Source organism: Carcharhinus amblyrhynchos, chromosome 4, assembly GCF_965287045.1.
Source record: "Carcharhinus amblyrhynchos chromosome 4, sCarAmb.v2.hapA, whole genome shotgun sequence".
In the NCBI taxonomy this organism is placed as follows: Eukaryota; Metazoa; Chordata; class Chondrichthyes; order Carcharhiniformes; family Carcharhinidae; genus Carcharhinus; species Carcharhinus amblyrhynchos.
In genome coordinates, this window is record NC_137327.1 from 40,803,315 (window position 1) to 40,825,033 (window position 21,719).

General features: G+C 42.9%; 1 long non-coding RNA gene across 1 annotated transcript in view; it reads right to left on the bottom strand.

The window, feature by feature from the left end:
- The window catches only part of LOC145342557 (uncharacterized), a 47,280-nt gene extending 43,838 nt beyond the window's left edge, over positions 1 to 3,442 (bottom strand). Inside the window, exons 1-2 of the long non-coding RNA XR_013886564.1 lie at positions 3,320 to 3,442; positions 2,288 to 3,164 (exon numbers count right to left, since the gene is read on the bottom strand). This is a non-coding gene — a long non-coding RNA (uncharacterized LOC145342557). The remainder of the gene's footprint in view (positions 1 to 2,287; positions 3,165 to 3,319) is intronic.
- Between the last annotated feature and the right edge of the window lie 18,277 nt (positions 3,443 to 21,719).

Genomic DNA, 21,719 nt, shown 5'->3' on the forward strand with positions numbered 1-21,719 from the left:
TCTCAGAATCTCATGTCAGACATTTGCAGACTTACCCAAGAGAACCAGCTGACCAGGCCAGTGGCCATCAAGCTCACCACAGCTCTCAATCTCTTTGCATTCAGCTCCTTCCAGGGATCTGTTGGTGATATCTGTAGGTTTTCACACTTACTACCCACAACTACATCACACAGGTCATCAGACAAGGCCACAAACTATATCCACCCTGTCACGGATAAGGCATCTCAAACTCAGATAGCTGTTGCCTTTGCACCTGGATTTCCACAAGTCCAGGAGTTGATTGATTGTGCTCATGTGGCAGTCAAGGTGCAATCAGGTCAGCTAAGCATCTTCATTGATTGGAAGGGCTTTGACTCCCTCTATGTGCTGTGGGTGTACTGGGTCTACCACCAGGTCATCAGGTCTGTCTGCACCAAGCATCCAGGAAGCTGCAATTACTTTTTCATCCTTCAGCATTCTTGCATGTCGCAGATGGTCTCACCAACAAAGAGCCTCAATTATTCACTCCTGGAAGACAAAGTCTACCAACTGAAGAACTGGCTGCTGACTCCAGTGGGGAACCCCACTACAGAGACAAAGGAGAGGTATAACAGGAGTCATCACATCGCCAAGGCAGCAATAGAGAAACCCATTAGCTTGCTAAAGATGAGATTCCAGGGCCCTGATAGAACTGGAGGTACCTTTCAACATGTCCTGCCCGAAGTTCCAGAATTGTGTGGTCCACTGTACCTTTCACAACATGGCACTGCAGGAGAACTGGTGTGAAGAAGGTGGAGTGCCCAGCATCCTCCTCCAGGGAGCCGGATATATTATCGGTGCCTGCAGCAAATCCCTGCAACAGACTCATCCAGACACAATTCATTTGAAAAATGTGCCTGCAGCAATCCAAGCATTCCATTAAAAATCATGGGGGCAGTTCTCCCAAAAAATTCTAAATTTGCGTGAAAACTGGAGTAAATCCCGCTGGCTTTTTCAGTGGGATATTCAAAATGAATCTCTCATATTCTGTGCATTGCAGACTGCCTCAGTGTGAATCACAATAAAAATCTTTGGGTGGATCTTATTGCCACTGGAGAGGCCGGCAGCATAGCATTGAGCAGGTGCCGCTCTGTCAGTACTGAGATTGGTACATGTGCAATGACTCTGCACTGCCAGCCTCCAGATGGCTGGCCAACCCCGTGACCCCACATTTCTGGCCCCTCCAACCTCCCCCGCCAAGGCTGATCGCTGGCCCTCCTCAACATGTCTGGGTCAACCTCGACTATCCCCATCCACCCCAGCCCATCTCGAATTCCTGATCCTGCTCCCCCAATCCCTCCCCCACTCCACAGTCCCAATTTCTGGATGTACCCCCAACCCCGACTCATCCAGCAGGCTGACTCGTGCCCCTTCCCCCCCCCACCCCAATGGCCAACCCTGAACACTGGTCTTCCTCCCACTGTTCATGATCCCTCTGCGGAGCGGCAGTGGAACCTCCCCCTCCACACCGCTCTCCCTCCAAAGGCTCTGCCCCTGTTAGGCCTCACACCCATTAAGCCCCACCCCTTTGACACTGCCTAATGCCCTGTGCCAAGGTACCCCCTGGGCATTGCTACTTTGTCCCACGGGCAGTGCTGGGGGCCAGATTGGCACTGGCAAGCTGGCAATTCCCAGAGGGCACCCACTTACCCTCTAGGGGGCCTTGGTGGTCCCCCCTCACTCCAGTGGGATCAGGCCCCCAGCTCCTGGCAAGTGGGAAGATTTGTAAACCTTACTAGTATGAAAACTCCTGACCGGGATTGGGGGGAGGAGGCTAGAGGGCCTGGAGACTTCAGTCCTAGGCCTGCTAATTAAATGTAAAATATATTTAAATGACAATTTAAAAAATGCAGCTCGCTGCAGAGTTGATGGCACCAAAAATCTGGCTGTTGGAGACTCATGGAGGCCGTGGCGCCCAGCGGGGATCTCGCTAAACGGCTTCCGCTTGAGTTTCCTGACCTGCTGTGCTGGAAGAATCCAGCCCCCCCATGTGTCAATCTGACCCTACAGGAAACCAGTCAAGCATCAGTGTCACACACTTACTTCCTCAAAATTTGATCATTCAATTCACAGGTATAAAAGTGACTGCAGTGAACGGAGTCGGGGCGGGGGGAGGTGGCGGGGAGAAGTAGAGGTTATAAGAATGGAAAGTTCACATCATCTTATGCTTTCATTGAAAGAGCAATATTGAAACTTTAACATCGTTACAAGCACCCAAGCGAATCTCTTTCTGCAACAAAGACGTTTTCCACTTAGACGTTTTTATTACCTTTACATGATGTTACCACTGTGGCTTCAGCTGAGCTGGGTAGGGTTGCTAATTTCCCGATCTGATGGGTTATGTTGTCTGGGATTTGGAGCCCATGAGAATCCTGCTAAAGACTAATCCACTTATGTTGTGCAGGAGGCAGATTCAGTCATTGGACAGAAGATAACTTGTGCAGCTCTATCTCTGTTGGGATGTATGTTGGGGTGGTGGGTGCAAAGGGCTGAGAGGTGTCATTTGCCATTTCTTCATCTTCCCTCTCAGGGACCACTTGCACTTCCCTGTTAGCAAAGAGCATGAGGATACTTGGCAGCATAACAGTGTGGCTTTATTAGACCTCTGTAAATTGTCAGCCAATGTGTGCAGGCCATTGGTCTGGGCCAGCATCCACGCTATCAACTGCCTTTTCTGATTCTCCAAGATGATATTCACTCCATGGAGAAGATCTTAAGTGTATCTGCCTGAGATATCATGGCACTCATACTCATAATTGAGATGGCTTCCTCCATTCTTTCTGCAAGAGTGCGTATTATTGAAATGCTGACTGTAGAATTCAGATTTGCAATTGCTCCTCCATCAGTTCCTTTATCAGGTGTAAGGCCTGAGGCTCAGGAACAAAGCCCAGCTGAGCAGAACTTGGAGCATCTTGCACAGTCCAATGGGGCCTCTCAGCTGTTGTTTTTGACTCCAGCACCTTTTCTGCTTACAAGCAATGTGGAACTCACTCTATCTGTAATGCAGGCCCCACTAAGTTGTCTGTATCTGCATTGGTTGATAGTGCACAGTAATCATGTATCTATGCATCCCCAGAGTGCTTATCTGCTTCTGAGGACTCCTTGGCTGGTTTCCTCATCCTGTTCATTGAGACCCGCCAAGAACCCTGTAGGAGATGAAAGGGATGAGTTAGGGCTGAAAGTAAGTGAAATAAGATACTATACAAGCTTTATATAGTGCAGATCACAAGAGCACATGTATGTATGTCAACGTAATTGACAGTTAAATGCCAAGGGATAGTGTATCATTTAATGTAGTCACCAGGTCTCTGGGCTAGTCCCTCCTCTCCATTATCATCAGCCAGTACTTCTGTAACCCTATTTATCTCAAGTGCATTCTCCTTTGTTGTGATCAGGGTGGCCATAGCTGCAGCTCCATTCCCAGTTCTCTGCCTCTCCCTGGAGTTCTGGGTTTTCTTCTGCAATGAGAAAAAAGCAGAGATCTGAGAGGGTGAGCGCTGAGGGTGAGATGATCACATTTGAGAAGGGTGACTGCAATGAATGGGGATGACGATGACAAATGGGGCAAGAGGACAATAGGATGACAGGAAGACTCGGTGCCTGCAGAAATAGAAGTCTGAGGAGGTGGCTGCGGAGAAAGGATGGTGTGTAATAGTGACGTTTGATAGTCGACGAATGCTATGCTAGAGAATGCTACAGAGGTGAGCTCTTGAGGCTCGGAGCGAAAATGCTACCGACTGAGTCACATTTCGCATGACAACCAAAAAGATTATTTACAGTAAGTCTTACCATGCTGTTAAAAACTCGATTATACCCAAATTCACAGACATTGTTTTCTGCTATGTTTGGTGAGCAACTAGTTGATACACACCGCAGTGTCGTACCTTTCATGTATTTTAATGTCAAATCTCTCTGAGGTATTGGTGCAGCAAAGCTTGTCAAGAAGCAGGGCAAACTGGAGAGCAATTTCCAGACTTCTACATTTAACTGCATACTGTGCAGACACCAGAGGCTGCTGTTCAACTTACTCCATAATACAAGGTGATAACCCCACCATTATTTCTATTTCAAAATTTGGGTTATTATATTGTCCACTTATAAGGATTATGCTTCTGAACTCCCAAGTGCTTCTGTCCAGAAGTGGTAGATACAGAATCCATAATCAGTTTTTAATGGGTAACGTATGTACGCATAGATATTAGCAAAGAGCAGGTTGTTGTAACTGGAACTGTGCTAAATGGTCTCCTTACATGCAGTAAAATTAAATCATTTTTAAAGTGGTTAATTTATTATCTGGATTTTACTTAGATACAAAAAAAGCACTGGAAGTGTGATCTATTTCATGGAATGTGCATTGTAATACAAGTGCTATTAACTAATACAGTGTATGGGAATTTGAGATAACACATTTATAAATTTAAAGGATTAAATTGGTGATACTCTAGTGTTTGTTATAGCTTCTTCTATAATATTGCTATTCACAGTTGAAAAAGAAGCCAATTACTTTAATGATGTGCTAATATCCTTTAGCAGCAAACAATTCCATTCTTTTAATTGCACCTAGGACAGCAAATGGTTATGATAGCCCCTCAATGTGCTGACATCCATGCTACCTAGTCAAGTGAATGCATTCTTCTCATAATTAGCTTGTTGGAATGTGATTTGCATTGCATACCATAGTAATTTCAACTATGCCTTAAAAGCCTGAAATGGAAGCTGTCCCACTTTCAAGTTTGACCCCTGCTTTCAGTTGGCTGAGGCCTCTAGTGACCTCACCACTCCTTTTTACAACCATCCATTATCCTTTCCACGCCATTTAAAATATACTTTTAGAAGGTGGCAAACCTATAATGCTCCACTAAAATATCACATGCCTATTTAGGTGTAAGTTTCTCAATGAATTTATAACACAAAGTGAATGAGAGCAAGTGATATCATTTTTTGAATTATTAATTAAATGAGTGAACACATGGGATGAAAATGTGTTTTTTTTTCCCTTGCATAAAAACTAGGAGAAAACACCACCTGGACTCCACATTCTCATAAACTCTAGTGCAATCAAAGTATTTCCTGCCTATCCATGGAATCTTTTTGAAGAAAATGTTATTTTTAGCTTCATCATAAACCATGCAGCAGATACAGCCTAAACCACAATATCGTGCACCCAGATGTAACAAGGAGCAAGACAGAAATGACCATTGTGAAGTTTTTCTTGCTGATGACATCATGCTCACATTCCATTTTCAATCAAAACCACAACAACCTTAACATGGAATCAATTAACATTATTTGAGTTAGTGTTTCAACCGATGATATAAAAAAACTGTCCAAAATTTGAAACAGACACTGATAAGTTTGCCAAATTGAGGTTATCTGGATTTAACCAATTAAGTTTATCAGTAGCACTGTGTCAGCCACCAGCAGGCACCCTGAACTAAATATATTCAGCAGTACCCCTCAATCAAAGAGAAATTACTGGAACAGTTGGAAATAGTATACTGACAATAGTAATGCAACAGCTCATTAGACATTGTTAAAAACACAATTCCTGCATTAATAGGAAACTCAGTTTTAATCGTAAACTCAAGTGCCTTAGACTTGAACAGCTAATCGTGAGGAATCAGTTACTAAACTGAACCGAATAATATTACAGTTGTATTGAAATTTTTGCTCCTCTTAGAGGAAATCTGAGAGTTGATTTATTATCTAACCAATAAACGGCAGTGAAATGCATCTCACAAATCAATGAAAATTCACTTAATCTCACTACATTGACTGAACCTTTTACACTAATACACTTTCAAAAGTGTTCATTCTATTTCGGTGACTAAAACAATCAGTCTCTGGATCATTTTTGGTGAAATATGCAGTTTCAGGTTGGTTCACAAACTTAAGAATCAAAGAAGACAGTACTTTCATTAGATTAGAAATGGAATCTCAACAATCTTAAGTTGGCTCAGCATTTACTATAACTGAACATGCTACTTTAGCCTTTTCAATAAACTGTCAATCACCTAAGTTCTCTATTATAGGAAATCAAGCTTACTATTAAATGTTTTACATTTCCTTAAATAAAACATTATGTTTTATTACTTTCAAGAATTTGGAATATTACTTGTGTAAAATCCACCAAATACTTTTGTTGCATGACCTTAATCAATGTAGGATGCTTGCAGTTTGCACCTTCACACCACAGTGCAGACTTCACTTGGCACAACAGTTCATGGATCATAATTTGTTTACCTAATGACAAATGAGCATCAATGTGAGCATATTTACCATTACCTCAAATGCTGAATATGTTTTCTGGTACAGTCTAAATATCTTTATCTTGAAAATTATATCAAATCAATATTGACAATCCCTCTTTCTCTTGTACAGTCACTGAAGCTGGGTGAAGAAAAGAGCACTTTTTCACGTAGGAAATAAAGAGCAAGTCAGGAAAATTGAGTAATGTTCTTAAGATCACGATCGAAATGATACCAAATCCACTGAAGGAATTGAAATTCCTGCAATAATAGCAGCTATTATCTTAAAAGATGAATGATGCCTTGGGATCTCTGTAATGTTATTCTGAGTTTGAAAGATGGCTTTATTTGATCTTATTTGCCATAGTCTTCTGCAAATACTAAAGTTTGGGACTAGCTGATCTAATGAGTTCAAACTTTCTCCTTTCACTTCTTGTAGTTTTGTTTAGATTTTACTCAGACTGGGGGTCCTGGTTATTCACATGCTTCAGGTGAAATTAAAGATCAGATGACAAGATTCAAACAAGAGCTGTTCCAGGAGGTCACATATTTCAGCAGTTTTCACTGAACCAGTCCTAGTGTTGAAAACCCGAGCCTAATGGTCTGGACTCAGGAGTTTAGTACTGCTGAATTTATTTATTCTCACTGTCCTGAAATTATAAAATCACAATGTTGTTTAAGTAGGGGCTACTGTGGGTCCCTGTGCTTTAGGGGCCTATTACCACGGGACACAGATTTAAAGCAAGAGGAAGAGGCTTAGAAGCTATTTGAGCAGAATTGTTTTCATCCAGAGGGTAGTAGGCATCTGGAACTCACTGTTTGCTTTGTAGAGGCAGAAATTTTTATCGAAGACTTTTTAAAGTGTTATATGCACCAGATGTGCAGTAACTTAGAAGGCTACAGAGCAAGAGCTGGGGAGTGGGATTAATGTCAACTAGCATAGACATAATGGGCCAAATGGTTTACTTCCATGCTGTAAGTAAATGCTGTAAATTTCAATTAATCAGATTGGAAGGCTGTTTGAGATGCAAAGGAATGATAGGAATAGGAATTATGAACATAAAATATGTACAAAGTTAGCTATATACATGAAAAAACATTAATTTCAGATAGAATTATTACCCTATTCAATAGACTATCTATTCACTAGTCATTTAAAGTCACAGTGAGTTTCCCTGAATAGCACTCTCTCTTTGACCTCTTCCAGCAGATTGCATGGTTAGGATGTGGGTCAATGATGTACCTGATTGCACAATGTCTGGTTAGGATAGGTTTGTTAGGGTTGATGGTTCTTCTCATCCTTCATTTGGCATGTTTATGTAAACATGCAAATTTTCCTTCTTAAATTGACAATCATCCACCAATAAGGTAATGATTTGGAAAACAAATTCATGCTTTTGCCATAGAAGATACGCTATCAAAGATAAACTTAGGCACATGGAGTCAAGCGAGTTTTATTCTGTGTTTAACATGAAATGTGTTTTATGCAATGTACACAAATTGGGACAGGGTTCCTTTCTCAGCACAAAATGATCAGCAGAAAAATCTACCAAAAAGATACACATTTAAGTTTGTGCTTTATATACCAATCCATTGAATGAGGAATGGCACCTAAACCCATGTTTAAAAACCATTACAAAATAAGAACTAGTGCAAAGAATCACGGGATCACTCAGCCAATTAGGGTCTGTAAATACACTTTCTGAAGTGTGAGACAGAAAAAAGCAGTACAGGTAGGAAGTTTGTATCTAAATAGACAATAGATAGGAAGAAGGGTTGGGGTGATGGGGAAGGAATATTGTTGGAGGGTGCAAAAGTGGAAGTGGAGGGGAAGAGGAATAGGGGACAGGGAGCAGAAAAAAATGTTGCGGAAGAGACAGGGACATGGTGCAGCAATGAGATGTGAAGATGCCGGCGTTGGACTGGGGTAAGCACAGTAAGGAGTCTCACGATACAGGTTAAAGTCCAGGTTTATTTGGTAGCACAGCCATTGTGTGACCAAATAAACCACCATTGTGGCTTGTGCTACGAAATAAACCTGTTGGACTTTAACCTGGTGTTGTGAGACCTCTTAAAAGGGGAAATGTCCATGGAGGAAGCAGCTAATTGAGGCAACAAAGAAGGAGCAAATTAAAAGACCGAGCAGCAAGTTTCAGGTAGCTGGATCTGGGCACCCTTCTAACAGTGACATAGAGCAAAAGGAACAGTTCGTTTGGTCTCACAAGCCAAAAATATGCCAGTCGACAATCACCAAAATATGCCAGAAGGATTTTAGGTTTGCTGCTTCCTGGGCTGGTCCTTTCTTGGAGTCTCTTTGAATGCGTGGTCATTTATAGGAAATAGGAACAGGAGTAGACCATTCAGTCCTTCAGGTTTGTTCCACCATTCAACAAGTTCATGGATAATCTACATCAATTTTCCCACAATTCCCCGTATCCCTTGACATCTTTAATACCTTGAAATCTCTTGATATTGGTCTTGAATAGACTAAATGACTGAGCCTCCGTACACATATCTCAGTCATACACGGCATACCTACTATTCTAAGACTGTGTCCCCTGATTCTTGACAGGGAAACATCCTTCGTATATGTACCCTGTAAGAACTTTGTACTCTTCAAAGAGATCGCCTCTCATTCTCCTGAATTCTAATGAATACAGGCTCAGCTTCCTTAATTTCGCCACTCAAGCCATCCCAGGGATCAATCTGGTGAACCTTCATTACATTCCCCCTGTGACCAATATATTCTTCTCTGGAAAAGGAGACCAAAACAGAGGAAGCAAGACTTTATTTCAAAAGGAATTGAGTACAGGAGAAACGAAGACCAACATATCATTTGTCTTCTGAATTTCTTGGTGCATGCTAACTTTCAGTAATTAATGAACAAGGTCATCCTTTGGACATCAACATGGAGGGATATGGTAGGGGCTATTAAATAGGGTTAAACCTTGGGAGACACCGGAAGGGCAGGCTGTATGATTAATATTTTTTTGTCTTTATTCCACAGGTGGAGGTCCACCTCGTGTCAAGCGAGGGGTATGCACACGGCGGGTCGTGCGTGGGCTGCTCTTGGAAGTCCAGGAGTGGCCTAGTACTTCATGTCGGTGTGCGTGCTTGATCCTGGACCGATAGACGGGTTCCACAACAGCTCAGTGACTAGCACTGCTAGCTGTGCAGATACATGGATTTGGGCCTGTGTCTGTGGGAGTTTGCGCAATCTCCCTGTGGTTGCGTGGGTTTCCTCCGGGCGCTCCGGTTTCCTCCCACACCCCAAAGATGTGCTCTTAGGCTAATCGGTTTCCACCAAATTGACACTATTTCTTCCTTGAATCTGACTGAGTAGGGTCCCATTCGTAGACATGCAGGGTAGAATAGGTGTAGGGTGATGCGGTGGCGCGGGCTCGTTGGGCCGAAGGGCCTGTTTCCCGTGCTGGGTTGTTCTTTGTTCTTTATCAACACTTTCCAATCTCTCAGCTTTTAAGAAATGCTCCTCATTTCTGTTTTTCCTACCAAAGTGAATAACTTCACATTTTTCCAAACTATATTCCGTCTGTCATGTTCCTGTCCATTCAATTAGGGGATTCTTGCCCATTCAATGCAGCATTGTAGTAACAGCACTGGAACAGTATTTTAGAGGCCCAGGCTAATGTTTTGGGGATACAGGTTCAAATCCCAACTTGGTAGCTGTTGGAATTTAAATTTAATTAATAAAATCTGGAATGGAAACACTAGTTTCAGTAATCATGACCATGAAACCATGTCGATTATTGTAAAATCTCAGCTAATTCACTAATGTCCTTCAGGGAAGGAAATCTGCTGCCCTTACCTGGTCTGGCCTACATGTGACTCTAGACTCACAGCAATGTGGTTGATTCTTAATTGCCCCCCAAAATGGAGCCTATGTCATTAGGTTATGCATCACATGTCACTGATCTGCTTGCCTGGTAGAAATGGACAAGGTTAATGATCGTAGGGCCTGTTTTACTTGGTTAAAGGCTTTCCTCTGAGAATCTTCCCATTGCTATCACTGTTGTTTCTTTAGATGTTGGTGCAAGGGTGCCAAAATGGTAGAAAAGCTGGGTAAAAAACGGCCATAATAATGACCATTGCCAAAAAGGATTTCAACTCTGTTACATTCTTCAGCGCAGGCACCTCTTTTATTCCTTCACCTTTACTTCTAGTGAATGCAAGCCTTTTGCATCAAGTCTGAATCCTAAACACGTGATCTCATCAGCCTGAAAAGTACATATTTCTCTTTTCAAGTGGACAGCAGACTCTTCAAAATCTTTTGAGGAATGCCTCCAAATTGGGCCTATGCTTCTCAGGTGATGCCCCTGTTATTAAAACATCATCCAGATAAACGACCACTCAGGATCCCTTGCAGAAGACTTTTCACGGTACGCTGAAAGATAGCACATGCTGGTGAAATGCCAAAGGGTAATTTCATATATTGGAATAAGCATGTGTGTGTAATCATGATGAAATACTTCCTCGCATTTTCTTGCATAAGGACAGAATAGCTAGCAGCAGGAGGAGGCAATTCAGCCTCTCGAGCCTGCTCTGCCATTCAATGCAATCGTGGCTGATCGCATCTCGCCCTCAACTCCACTATCCCTCCCATTCTCAATAACCCTTTAGCCCATTGCTAATTAACAATCTGTCTATCTTCTCAAATTTACTCAATGTTCTAGCATCCACTGCACACTGGGTAATGAATTTCACAGATTGGGAGAAGTACTTTCTCCTCATCTCTGTTTTAAATCTGCCACCCCTTTATCCTAAAACTATGACTTCATGTTCTAGATTGCCCCATAAGGGGAAGCATCTGCTCTCTGTCCACTTTGTCAATACCTCTTAGCATATTTTATACCTCAATTACCTCTCATTCTTCTAAACGCTAGCAAGTATATGCCTAAACTGCTCAATCTCGCTTCATAAGACCTTGAAAATCAATCTAATAAACCTTCTAAGAACTGCTTCTAATGCCACTACAACCTTCCACAAATCAGGGGGCCGAAACTGTACACAGTATTCCAGGTGCAGTCTCACCAATGCTTTGGATAGTTTCAGCAAAATTTCCTTACTTTTCCAGGTCTAATTGTTGGTAAGCATGATCTGAGTCCAATTTTACATACTTAAGGCCTCCTGCATAAAGGTCTTCTATCATAGGGACAGGATATCTATCTATTTGAATCATTTCATTTACAGTTACCACAAATCCTCACTATTCAGTCTGGTTTTAACATTGGTTTACTGGCGCAACCCACTCTGAGGACTGTACCCTTTTAAGTACAGTAAAAAGTCTGACAACACCAGGTTTTAGTCCAACCTATTTATTTGATAATATACTCGCAAGCTTTCGAGGGGTTACCCTCTTCGTCAGGTGAATGGAGAGTTCTGGCCTCAGACAGAGCATATAAAGCACAGACAGTTTAACTGTCTGTGCTTTATATGCTCTGTCTGAGGCCAGAACTCTCCATTCACCTGACGAAGAGGGTAACCCCTCGAAAGCTTGCGAGTATATTATCAAATAAATAGGTTGGACTAAAACCTGGTGTTGTCAGACTTTTTACTGTGTTTACGCCAGTCCAACGCCGGCATACCCACATCATGACCCTTTTAAGTATACATAGGTCTTCCAGCCTCCTCAACTCCACCTCAACATTTTGGTGTAGAACATAAGGAACAGGCCAGGCTCCAAAACATTTTGGTGTTGATTCAAAGTTCACATAAATTTTAACCTCGTATGCACTTCAGCTGTCTCTGAAAAACTTCTTGATATGTACAGAAGAGCTCTTGGAAAAACGGCAACTGTGGTGTTAAATATTTCCAGTCAATTTAATTCTCATCCCCTAAGGCGAGGCTTTTGTCCTTTCACTGCCTTCAGGAGTAGCTGAGCAGATTGGTGCTGGTAAGACACAGTGCTGAAGATATTCAGTGCCTCCCCAATATAGATTGCCAACTTTGCCGAGGTATTGCTGATCCTCGGAGGTTGCAGACCTCCCTGCAAATGCTTATAGATTTGTTCACCTATTACCATGGCCAAAATGCCTGTATAGACTTCCATAGTTAACTGATGCTGGAGGCAGTGGTGGTGGTGGGTGGTGGTGGTGTGGTCCACAACAATAACACTCGTCAAATGATTCTGGCTGACAATTTCTCTTCCTTCTCTCAGGCTCTGCTGGGCCCTCACTACTGATATTCCAAGTGACTGCCATTTCCCGCCGAATTTTGTTTGCCTCACACTGCACGTCTTGCAGTTCAGAAGTGCTTTCTTCAGTGTTCAGCCGGTTGATTCAACCACTTTATCCAGGGAAAGTTTAGTCCTGCAAGCAGCTTCTTTTAGGCTTTCAAATGGTTAATACCACTTAGAGACAATTCCTACAATATATAATTTAAGGATGGGCCAAACTCACAGTATTCGGCCATTTAGCGAAGCTTAGTGACAAAAGCAGAAACTGTCTCTCCATGGGTCCCTAACGGCTGAGTGGAATTTACATTGCTGCATAATAATGGAGGGTAGTGATTGGAAGGGTCCCTTATTATGCAATTGACTGTTCAAAGGGTTTTGTATCCGGTGCCTCTGGATGTTACATCTTTGAGGGCTGCAAATTGTGAGTAAAGTAACTTTCTGCTTTTCTTCAGAAGTTATTTCATTGGGCTGTGAAAAAGTATTGAAGTTCTTCAATGTCCTGGCCCTAACTTTCAAACCCATGGATCGATTTTCCCAAACAATAGCATAGCTATTCAACAATGGTTGGCACAATTCCTTTTCATCTTCCTCGCAGGCTTTTCAGGGACTCATATTTCCCACTCCCCTACCCCTCATATTGACTTCTTAGTGACTGTAGGTCAATTCATTGTTGTTGCCAATATTGTTGTGCGAGATTTCACGACAAGGAAGCCTTGAATCATTCTGGTGATTTATTGAAGGAAAGATGAACTATTTACAAACAAGCTCAATACAGATACTGGTCTAGTTCCACCGACTCCCCGGCTCACACTGGAGGTTCCCTCCTTTCAGGACCCATGCGCTAACATCCAATAGGTGACAGCTCTCAGGCTTCCTCCAGATGGGTCCCCAGGAGGATCATGTGACATATGGGGGGGGGGCCATGCCATGACACAAATGCTTCATGCATTCAGATAGAGTGTCTTTAATTCTGACTGTTTAATATTTTCACAACCTCTAGCTTTATCTGCTGCTGCATTCTTAAAATTTGTAAGTACTATCTCTTCCTGCCACACTCAGATGATCAATTCTCTCATTGCTACTTTGCTGTCTTACCTTGTCCTTTTTAATTCATCACATCTTCCCTCAATTAGTCCCTCACCCTCACTATTCAATTTAAAGTTCTTTCTACCACTCTCCGACTCATCAGAACACTGGTCCCAACAGTGAAGACCATCCTGATGGTCTAGTTCCACTACTCCCAATATAGGTAACAGTGCCCCATGAATTGAAAGCTATTTCTTCCAATCTTTGAACTCTCCAATCTTATTTACACAACTCCAATTTGTTCATGGCTCAAAAAAGATTCTGCTTTTTAACCCTAACTGCGCATACTGTTTAAGTAGAACTTCTTTTCTAGTCTTATCTATGTTACTGGAATCTTTGTGGACCAAAACAACTGGTACTGTCCTTCTACTTCATTCCTCCTCCAGTCCAGAGCAGCTGTTCTGAATCCTGGCAATGGGATAGGCAACACAGCCTTCTGGACTCTTGCTCTCAGCGCCAGAGAACTGTGTCTATCCCCCAATTATACTACCAGTACATTCCTACGAACTGCCTCCAACCCTCCCGCTCCGCTCAGCTTCAACATGCCATGGTCAGTTTGCTTATTCACTTTCATCCATATAGGCAGCGAGGACCTTGAATGTTGGGCACTTGCAATCTCTGAGGTTTCTCCACTTCTAACAAACGTCCTACCTGCCTAATTTGCAGACACACTGTTCTGTCCCTGACCATGGACCAAATCAGTCGACCCTATCCTAAATGGGTAACTACCTCCTGGAATGAAGCATCTAAGTAACTTACCCCTTCCCTGATGTGTTACAGTGTCTCTAGCTTGACCTCCAGCTCAACAACTCTGAGCTAAAGTTCCTCCAGTCACAGGCACTTAGTGCAAATGTGTATGTCTTGGATCACACAAGTATCCATGAGCTCCCACACTCTGTAGCCATCAGTCATCACCCGCCTTGCCATCTTCACAGCATTTAATTAATTATTTTACTGATTACATTTTAATTAATGCCTCTAGCCCTCCTAGTGCTCATTGTCTTATTTCAATAACTGTTCTACTCAACCCAATTGAAATACCTTAGTTCAGGTAAATACAAAATACTCACCAGCCAATCTAATAAGCTTCATGACTATTAGTAAACTTTACTACCTAAAAATACCTTACAATTACTAAAACTACCTATGATGTAGAGATGCCAGCATTGAACTGGGATGGGTATAGTAGGAAGTCTCACAACACCAGGTTAAAGTCCAACAGGTTTATTTGAAATCATGAGCTTTCATCAGGTGAATCCATTTTCTTCCTTTGGACTCATGGTGAACAATCACTGAAACAACTTTATGATGACATCAACAAGTTCTATCCCACCACCAGACTCACCATGGACTACTCTCCGGAATCGGTTGCATTCTTGGACACACGCATCTCCATCGAGGACGGTCACCTCAGCACTTCACTGTACCACAAGCCCACGGATAACCTCATGATGCTCACTTCTCTAGCTTCCACCATAAACATGTTAAAGACGCCATCCCCTATGGACAAGCCCTCCGTATACATAGGATCTGTTCAGATGAGGAGGATCGCAACAGACACCTCCAGATGCTGAAAGATGCCCTCATAAGAACAGGATATGGCTTTTGACTCATCGATCGACAGTTCCGATACACAGTGAAAAACCATGCCAATCTCCTCAGAAGACAAACACGGCACACGGCGGACAGAGTATCCTTCGTCATCCAGTATTTGTTTGGAGCTGAGAAGCTACAACATCTTCTTTGGAGCCTTCAACATGTCATTGATGAAGACCAAAATCTCGCCAAGGCCTTCCCCACATCGCCAATTTTTGTCTTCAAACAACCACACAACCTTAAATGGACCATTATCTGCAGCAAACTACCTAACCTTCAGGAGAACAGTGACCACGACATCACAAAACCCTGCCACAGTGACCTCTGCAAGACATGCCGGATCATCGACACGGATGCCATCATCTCACGTGAGAATACCATCCACCAAGTACACGGTACATACACTTGCAACTCAGCCAACGTTGTCTACCTGATACGCTGCAGGAATTGATGCCCCAAAGCATGGTACACTGGGGAGCCCATGCAGACGCTACAACAACGAATGAATGAACACCGCTCGACAGTCACCAGGCAAAAGTGTTCTCTTCCTGTTGGGGAATACTTCAGAGGTCACGGGCATTCGGTCTCTGATCTTCGCGCAAGCGTTCTCCAAGGCGGCCTTCACAACACACAACAACACAGAGTCGCTGAGCAGAGACTGATAGCCAAGTTCCGCACACATGAGGATGGCCTCAACTGGGATCTTGGGTTCATGTCACACTATCTGTAACCACCACAACTTGCTTGGGCTTGCAAAACCTCACTAACTGTCCTGGCTGGAGACAATACACATCTCTTTAACCTGTGCTTAACCCTCTCTTCGCTCACATTGGCTGAACCTTTAAGACTTGAATACCTATAAAGAATCACATTCCAACCATTATTTTGTAAATTGAGTTTGTGTCTTTATATGCCCTGTTTGTGAACTGAAATCCCACTCATCTGATGAGGGGGCAGGTCTCTGAAAGTTAGTAGCTTGTGCTACCAAATTAACCTGTTGGACTTTAACCTGGTGTTGTGTTTACCCCAACGCCGACATAACCACATCCTGAGTATTCAGCCAGGGAATGCCACAGGCAGTAGACTCTGCTGGGAATGTACATCCTAGCTGGTTCTCTTCTCCTTTATTATTCCTGTCCTGTCTCCATTACGTGGAGATATTGGACCGGGGTAAACACAGTAAGAAGTCTCACAACACCAGGTTAAAGTCCAACAGGTTTATTTGGTAGCAAAAGCCACTAGCTTTCAGGGCTTTTCCCCTTTGTCAGGTGAGCGGGGAGTTCTGATCACAAACAGAGCATATAAAGGCACACACTCAGTTAACAGAATACCAATTAGAATGCAAGTCTTTACAGCTATCCAAGTCTTAAAGGTGCAGACATTGTGAGTGGAGATAGCATTAAGCATAGGTTAAAGAGATGTGTATTATCTCCAGACAGGACAATAAGTGAGATGTTGCAAGCCCAGGCAAGTCATGGGGGAACCCTTCAGAAGCCCCTCAGAAGACAAACACAAGACATGGTGGACATAGTACCCTTCGTCGTCCAGTGTTTCCCCAGAGCGGAGAAGGTACAATATCTTCTCCGGAGTCTTCAACACATCATTGATGAAGATGAACATCTCACCAAGGCCATCCCCACACCTCCACTTCTTGCCTTCAAACAACCTCACAATCTCAAACAGACCATTGTCCACAGCAAACTACCCAGCCTTCAGGAGAACAGTGACCACGACACCACACAACCCTGCCACAGCAACCTCTGCAAGACATGCTGGATCATCGACACAGATGCCATCATCTGACATGAGAACACCATCCACCGGGTACACTGTACATACTCTTGCAACTCAGCTAACGTTGTCTACCTGATACACTGCAGGAAAGGATGTCCCGAGGCATGGTACACTGGGGAGACCATGCAGACACTACGACAACAGATGAATGAACACCGCTTGACAATCACCTGGCAAGACTGTTCTCTTCCTGTTGGCGAACACTTCAGCAGCCATGATCATTCGCCCTCTGATCTTTGGGTAAACATTCTCCAAGGCGGCCTTCATGGCATACGACAGCGCAGAGTCACTGAGCAGAAACTGATAGCCAAGTTCCGCACACGAGTACGGCCATGTCATAGGATAGGATAGAGGTGGAGAGACTCTTCCCGCTCAAAAAAGACAATAGGACTAGGGGGCACAGCCTCAAGGTAAAAGGGGGGCGGTTTAGAACGGAGTTGAGGAGGAACTTCTTCACTCAAAGGGTGGTGAATCTCTGGAATTCTCTGCCCGTTGAAGTGGTGGAGGCTGCCTCGCTGAATATTTTTAAGACGCGGGTTGATGGGTTTTTGATAGGAGAGGGGATTAAGGGTTATGGGGAGAGGGCGGGAAAGTGGAACTGAGCAGCGACAGATCAGCCATGATCTTATTGAATGGCGGGGCAGGCTTGAAGGGCTGGATGGCCTACTCCTGCTCCTATTTCTTATGTTCTTATGTTCTTATGTCATGTCACATTACCTGTAAATCCCATGACTTGCCTGGGCTTGCAACATCTCACTTATTGTCCTGTCTGGAGATAATACTCATCTCTTTAATCTATGCTTAATGCTATCTCCACTCACATTGTCAGCACCTTTAAAACTTGAATGGCAGATTAGCTGTAAAGATTCGCATTCTAATCAGTATTCTGTAAACTGAGTGTGTGCCTTTATGCACTCTGTTTGTGATCAGAACTCCCCACTCACCCAACAAAGGGAAAAAGCCCTGAAAGCTAGTGACTTTTACTACCAAATGAACCTGTTGGACTTTAACCTGGTGTTGTGAGACTTCCTACTGTCTCCATTACAACAGACATATATTGGAATTCCCACTGTGAACCTCATAGCAAGGGTTTCATGTCTGAAGGATGTGAAACAAATGATTTATTTGTATAAAACCACAAAATCCATTTTAGTGGCACAACTGAGAAACAATTTTGCTAATTGCATTGGTCAAAGTTGATGTTTCAGGGAAAGATTGTGGACAGTCAAAAGGTCTACTTTGTCAAGTGGAGCAGGTAATTAACCACATAAAAGCTTAAGTCAGCTACAAATCTGGAGTAAATAGTGGAAACTCCATGACAGCAACATTTTCCCTTGTTATTCCGTATTTATATATATACACACACACACACACACACAGGAGATAGTTATATCGTGCATCCACAGTATTTGAAAACTGTAGCATATCTGACTTAAATCCCAAATCCAGTCTCTTGCATCCTAACTAAACAACTCTTATATAAAGATATCTTGGAAAACTTATATCCTAAATGGGATACCATAAATTATATTCTTTAGGAAAGCTATCTGAAAGACCACGTGAAAAGGTTGCCAACTTCCTAGGTTCCTTGGCAATCACACTGGGCAGAATTTTCTCAGTCCCAGTGAGGAGGGGCAGGCTTGAAGACAAGACTGGGTTGAAATTTACAAAATTGGTATTTTGACCAGCAGTGCGACATGTTCCCGCTTCTCGGCAATGCTTCTGGATGCTAGACATCACCAGAGGCTAGCTGTCAGGTTCTGCCCAGCCTTAGGCTGATTAGGAACACAGATGGGATCTTTATGGTGGCAGACAGATCTTCCACTGATGGCCAAATCCAGTCGTGCCTGGAGACAGCTTGCTTGTGGCTCATGGGCCTATAGTGACCCAGCTGCTGCAACTGGGCATCCTGTGGAGTGGTTTACTTTTCAAAGGAGCCCTTCCACAGAAATAGCCTAGCAGCTGTGGCCACCATTTATTTTATTACATTGAATACCTCTGAAGAGGTATTATTACATTGAATACCTCTTCCCAACAAAGGTCCCCCCCACCACCTCCAGGAGTGGGGCTGCCATCATTCCAAGAAGGGGAGTAGAGACTACCCTGGTAAATGTAGACCAGTGAGCCTTACCTCTGCTGTGGGAAAAGTTTTGGAAAGGATTATAAAAGATAGGATTTATAATCACCTAGAAAGGAATAATTTGATTAGGGATGGTCAACGTGGTTTTGTGAAAGGTAGGTCATGTCTCACAAACCTCATTGAGTTATTAGAGAAGGTGACCAAATAGGTGGATGACGGTAAAGCGGTTGATGTGGTGCATATGGATTTCAGTAAAGTGTCTGGTAAGGTTCCCCACGGTAAGCTAAAGCAGAAGATACAGAGGCATGGGATTGAGGGTGATTTAGTGGTTTGGATCAGAAATTGGCTAGCTTTAAGAAGACAAAGGGTGGCGGTTGATGAGAAATGTTCATCCTGGAGTTCAGTTACTAGTGATGTACTGCAAGGATCTGTTTTGGGGCCACTGCTGTTTGTCATTTTTATAAATGAGCTGGATGAGGGCATAGAAGGATGGGTTAGTAAATTTGCGGATGACACTAAAGTCGGTGGAGTTGTGGAGAGTGCAGATGGATGTTTCAGATTACAGAGTGACATAGATAAGCTGCAGAGCTGGGCTGAGAGGTGGCAAATGGAGTTTAATGCAGAAAAGTGTGAAGTGATTCACTTTCAAAGGAATAATAGGAATACAGAGTAGTGGGCTAATGGTAAGATACTTGGTATTGTGGATGTGCAGAGAGATCTTGGTGTCCATGTGCATATCCCTGAAAGTTGGCACTCAGGTTGATAGGGTTGTTAAGAAGGCGTATGGTGTGTTAGCCTTTATTGGTAGAAGAATTGAGTTTGAGAGCCATGATGTCATATAACAGCTGTACAAAACTCTGGTACGGCCACACTTGGAGTATTGCGTACAGTTCTGGTTGCCACATCATAGGAAGGATGTGGAAGCATTGGAACGGGTGCAGAGGAGATTTACCAGGATGTTGCCTGTATGGTGCGAAGGTTTTATGAGGAAAGGCTGAGGGACTTGAGGCTGTTTTCATTAGAGAGAAGAAGATTAAGAGGTGACTTAATAGAGGCATATAAGATGATCAGAGGACTAGATAGGGTGGACAGTGTGAGCCTTTTTCCTGGGGTGGAGATGGCTAGCACAAGGGGACATAGCTTTAAATTGAGGGGTGATAGACATAGGACAGATGTCAGAGTAGGTTCTTCACTCAGAGAGTAGTAAGGGTGTGGGATGCCCTGCCTGCAACAGTAGTGGACTCGCCAACATTAAGGGCATTTAAATGATCATTGGATAAACATATGGATGATATTGGAATAGTGTAGATTATATGGGCTTTAGATTGGTTTCACAGGTTGGCGCCACATCGAGGGCCAAAAGGCCTGAACTGCGCTGTAATGTTCTATGTTCTACTTAAAACTACAGGCCTCTTGATGAGGCTACAGTATCCATCCACCATCTTTAATTGAACAGTAGACATAGAGGAGACCACGTAAGTGGCTACCTCTGGAAAATCTCCAGCATGAGAGCTTCAAACAGCTGGTGCAAGGTTGGGACCTGGAAATGGTCCTGAGCCTTGTTATTTTTAAAAAGTGCAAAAGATTCCACCCTTAATGTTGGGTGCTCCTCTTTGGTCTGGTTTCTATAAACTGTAACAATATAAAACAGTTTGAGAAAAAAGTATCATTGGAGACACAACCTTTTCACCCATAGACTCAAACAATGTGACCCTAAGAATTTAAAAAGAATGGTACCAGACCAGATTGTAAAACTACTGACATGTCTATGATTTCCTAATTTTTGTGCAATAATTAGCAGTATTTTACTATGTTAATCTCAACAAACCAAACAGCTGCCAAAATTCATGTATATTTACTTGCAATTCAATACAAATGTGGCTGATTTCAAATTTACGATCCACTTATCGGGATAGGCGATAATATTCTTTCTGCGAGCTAGGTGTAGTTATCATAACATGTAAATTTAAGGTATGACTTCCTGAGAGGTTTTCTAGTACATCTACCCTAATCTTAACGGAAAGGCCATGGAATTTACAAAATACAATATGAACTGTGCTTATTTTCTTTTTTATGTGATTTCTTTGGTTATTCTGTCAAAGTTACAGTGGACAAATGTGACAACTCCATAGAAGTTCACCACCAAAATGGTTTTGTCACACCAAATGCACAGAGAGTGTTCCATAATGTTTAGTATGCTCGTGCTGGATGAAGTTTATCGATTCCAACAACATCTTTTTATTCTTGAGACAAATTCTCTAAAATCTTTATCTCCTATTTGACTTATACATTTGATGAGTCAAATCCCATGGGAATCACCTTGAAATTCAGGTTAAGCAGAGCATCATGTTAGCCACGAATCTTACATGGTACTTTGTTCTGGCCTTGAAAATGGCCAGTATTTAGCACCAGAAGAAGCCCATAATCATTTTCTGCTTAGCGTGCTTTCAAATGTGCATGTTGCAATCCGCCACATTGTCAAGTCACATATGTTTTCGGTGTTTATGTACTGCAGTGCGAAGTCCCAGTGTATTTCTAGGGCCTTGTGGTGCTGGTCTGGGAAACATGTGAACGAGCTGGTGGACATTTAACTTCCACATGAGTCTCACCATATATGCACGCTTTGCATATTACTTCACAGGGAAGTCCCAATATGAAACGCTGGCTTATCCAATGCTTCATATTTGAATGCACTTGGGTCTAT